The sequence below is a fragment of the Populus trichocarpa genome, chromosome 4 (genome assembly GCF_000002775.5).
Source record: "Populus trichocarpa isolate Nisqually-1 chromosome 4, P.trichocarpa_v4.1, whole genome shotgun sequence".
In the NCBI taxonomy this organism is placed as follows: Eukaryota; Viridiplantae; Streptophyta; class Magnoliopsida; order Malpighiales; family Salicaceae; genus Populus; species Populus trichocarpa.
In genome coordinates this window covers 22,353,535-22,358,329 of record NC_037288.2, presented here as the reverse complement: position 1 = coordinate 22,358,329, position 4,795 = coordinate 22,353,535, and positions in this window count along the sequence as shown.

The following is a 4,795-nucleotide window of genomic DNA, read 5'->3' as shown; positions in this document are numbered from 1 at the left end:
AAAAAAAATAAAAAAATTAATTTTTTTCAAAAATATTTTTGAAACACAAAAACAAATAGGCTTATAATTCTATACCATGTTAAGAAAATTGAGTTGCTTGAGAAGCAAACATAACTTGACAGTTATGCATTCAATAGTTTTTTTTAATATAAAATTATATATTATAGTAGTTTTTATAGTTGCGGTTTAAAAATATAAAATTTTTAAAAGAAATTATAAATTGTTGTTTTTTTAATCAAGATTTAAAGAGAGAGTTTGAGACAAAACTATGATGTGTGTTAATTAATCAAACATTTTTAAAGTTGGGGTTAGGACAAAACGTAAATCGTACCTCATCGCACCACATAAATAAACAAAGCTCTACACTTCACTTTATTTAGTTATTACTAGCCTTGGTGTTCGCACTCTGAACTATTTTTTGTATAAAAAAATAATATTTGGGTATTGAAATGGGGTTAAAAAAGAACATAAAAAACTATTCACGACAAATATATAATAACATTAATTAGGGCTAAGCCAACACGGGATATCCCACCAAACCCGTAGCCAAGATTATATGACTGGAACAACCCGATAAAAAAATAAAGAGAATCATAAAGTCTTTTTTCAAAGAAAATGTGTTAACTTTTTAAACCCGTGACCCGAATAGTTAGACTTGAAGCGTCCAATCTAGAAAAACTCTGAAGTCTGATTCCCAATAAATTAAATATTAAAGAGTAAAATTGAAAAAAAAAATTCAATCATACAAATGAATTTAAAAAATAGCAATTCAAGGAATGATGATCAATATCACGATTACTACTATTATTAATAAGTAATATCATCAATGTTATTATTATTATAATTATTATCAGTATCGTTATTAAAATTATCATCATTATTATTACTATTATTTTTATCGCTATCACTACTATTGCTATTATTATTATTATTATTGAAAAAATAAAAACATTGAACTTGATTTGAATAATATAATTGAAAACTATAAAAATTTTGACAAAAAGGTCAAGGAAAATAATAAGAAATCAAAAGAAGAGAGATTAAATTGAAATCTTTATTATTCTCATTGAAAAAAAAATTCATAACTTGATTTAAAGGATAAAATTGAAAGCAATAAAGACTTAAATTGATAAGGAATTCTTATCTTTTATCGATAAAAGAGGGGAACGTGAGTCGCCACCTAGTATTTTGGTCACTAGAAACCCTAATGGTCTGCAAGAATCTGGGTAAAGGGATTGATTGTGTAAGGAGAAAACGTATCACTTCTAGTGCACCTACCTATGATAAGTTGCTTTATTGTTTATTCTAAGCCATATTTCTATTTGTTAGTCTATCTAAGGTTCGAAAAAAATCCTTCTTGGTAAGGAGTTCTTTATCTTATCAGGTTAAAACCTAGCCATTCTAAAAATATCCTAGAAAAATCTGTCTAAAATTTAAGGAAAATCCTCATCTTTAAAGAGATTTTTATCTCACAAAGTTAAAAACTAAACAACATAAAACCCAAGAAAAAAAAGGTTTTTATTTTATTTGAAATTTTAGTCAAATCCTAATGGATAGTCGTAAATTTGTTGTGATACCCATTAACTAATTTGTTTTGTATTTTTTTAAAGTATGGTGAAAATGCAATTTTGTTTTTTTATGAATATGCATGAAAATTTTAGAATTTGGCTATAGGCACACAAAATAAAAAATATTTGAAATGAAAAAAGTTTTTATTTTTTTTTGAATTTTTTGAAATTTTGGCGAAAAATATGTATTTTTAATATCATGTCAGTATCTTACAGTATAAGTCTATAGCTTTGATATTAGGTGAAATGATTGGAAAAATGTGCAAGGGACCCACAAATAATTTCAAAATGATCCTTGAATGTTTTTATAATTTTTGGAATTTTGTTTGGGCTTGTTTGAAAAAAACATATTTTGAAAAGAAACAAGATCTAATTTAATTGACCAAAAGTCAAACTAACCGGGTTGACCAAAAATTCTAACTTGAAGTTCGGGCTTTTTATAAAAAATTCCAACAATATAGAGAATCTCTAAATTGTAGAGTGCATCATATTATATTTCTTCGAGGAAAAGCTTTATTGTATGTTTTTTTTCTTTTAAGTTTTAAATCAAAATACACAAGGCACACATAACTTTTTGGAATTATATATTTCATAAAAAAAAGTCAGTAACTTTTAAGTCATGGAAGAAAAAGCCAACCATAACCGATTATCAATCTCTCTAAGTGAGCCTTTTTTATTTTGATCTAAAACAAATAAAAAGAAAAAAAAAACTTTACTAAAATGATGTGGCAGCATTGCAATTCAGCAGTATGTCATCACTCTAATCAAAACTAACCATTACCTAAAACATCTAAAATACCTGGGAAGATGAAGGTGTTTCACTATTCATATGAATAGTAAAACAGTTGTATGAATAGTGAAGTATTTTTTTTTTAAAAAAAAAAATTCTTTTAATTACATCATTCAATAGCCTAATTAGATGGAATTAGTATTGTAACTATAGTAGAAATACTAAATTAAAAAAAGGGGACTAAATTGTAAACAACAAAGAAAAATAAATCTAATCCAAAAATTTTGGCAATGATTATTTTAGTCTTGAAGTTCTTTTTATTCATTTTAGGCCCCTAGATGAGAGAGAAAAACATTGAAAAACAGTGGTGGAGAGTGAAAGTGGATGGTTGTCACAATTTCAGACCATAAAGTAATCAAGTTTGGTGCTTAAATGTTTCTTTCGATGAGGAGAGTTGAATAATGATGGTTATTGACATTCAAATTGCTGGAAAATGAAAATAGATTGGGGTTAAAAATGATTTGGGTTTCAGGTTGATTTTTCATCTTTGATTGATTTTTGGCAACTTTAAGAGCACATGTGGGTTTATTAAGTTGTGTATGTTGTTTTTCAGGTAAAAAATAAGTTGAAAATAAGGTTGTTTGGCCAAAAGAAAATGAAAGGTGAGTTTTTGCCTAGTTCGGGCTTCGTTATTGTTTTTTAAATTTTCTTTTTATAGGATTTCTCAATGATTTTGAAAATGACTCGGGTTATCTCGAATATTTTTATTTGTCGTCCTTTGTTAAATTAATCTTTTTTAAAAGAAATTTTATTTTTGAATTAAATTAAACTAATTGATTAAATATAAGCATGAGATGCTTACTTCATGATATTTTGTTTGGTTTGCCTTTTGGGTCATTGTTCTAACGACAAGTGTGACCTTTTTCAATATTGTTGTGCAACGTTTTATAGTGACGTTTGAATCGTCTTAGTAAGCTTTTTTATGGTAGGGCAGTGTCCATGATGGCGTGATTGTGAGTCTCCAGCAAGCCTTCCTTTTCTCCTCCCATATATGATATTGAGATCTCAGTTCTTATAGTTAATTATTAATATTTATTGTTTGTTTTATTTGTTTTTTTAATTATATTAATGTAGCCTAATAAACCTAGTCAAATCAATATTTTAAATCTTGTATTTTTTTTACATAGGTCTTATTTGGTATTGGAATCTAACTGTGTTCTTAAATTTTTAGTTTTAAATTATTATTTTTAATATTATTAAATCATTTTATATCATAATATCGAACAGTCTCATAATATGATCCATTCATGTAGCTGAAAACTATTTCGAGTAGGTCTCGTTAGGTAGATGGATGTAATACAGGAATGAAGTCGAGAGTTGAATGCACTCTTGCCTGCATTTTTCAACTCCTAGGTGTTAGGTTTCTGGGAGTAGGTTTGGCATTGTTCATTAAGAAGGTGAAACAACGCCAGCTAATATTTTGTCCTCGATGGGCACGTTATTCAAGAACACTACTAGGGCTAAATTGTTCTGAATAATCTTTCGAGAATTTACTTGATTTTTAAGCAGGCAGGCTCTCTCCTTGACTGTTAGCATTTAAGTTTACAGAAATAATTTCTAATCTTATTGTAAAGCTAGAGGCTCTAGGAATAGTTTTGAAATTTTGCTTGACGGGTTAATTCAAAATTCAACTAACTTGAAATTGAAATTAGATCGAGTTGACTTTATAAGATCCGGTTAAAAATATAATTACGATTCGTTGATTTTTTTTTTTTTAGTTGATTAGGTAAATAGTTAATATTTTTTGACATAATATTAAATTTTTAATGATCAAATAATTATAATTTTAAATCTTATTATTTTTTATTCAAATTAAAATTTATTAATAATACAAGAAAATATAAATTTATATAAGTTTAAAGCTTAAAAACGTATATAATTGTAATTCTAATATCTTTTAATTTTACTTAATATATTAAAAATTTATTTAGAAGTGTGATAAATATTTTTTTTAAAGTGTATTATGCTTGAGAATGTATTAAAATAATTTTATTTTTTAAATTTTAATTTTAATATATTAAAATGATTCAAAAATATAAAAAAAATTAATTTTTTTTTAAAAACAAATATGGCTGTACTGTAATTTCAAAGAGTACTAGGCCCTTGGTTGAAAGATGTTTTTGACACTCAATTTTCGACGATGACATTGCCATGTGTTTCATCTTGATGTCATGTCCCACGACATTCATGTGTTTTAATTAACATTAATTATTACGTCCCTTTCTTTTATCATTAGCTGACAGAGTGGAATGGAAAAGTAGGGACAGTATTGTCAATTTACACTATAATATTATTTTAAAAAAAATACTATTATTTTCTACGACTTTGGGAGGCTTGCCAACCAGAAGATGTGACGCTTGGCGTGACGTGTACTCGTCCTTCAACCGGACCTGGCCACGTCTCTCACAGACACCAGCAAATTCAGGAGCAGCATCCT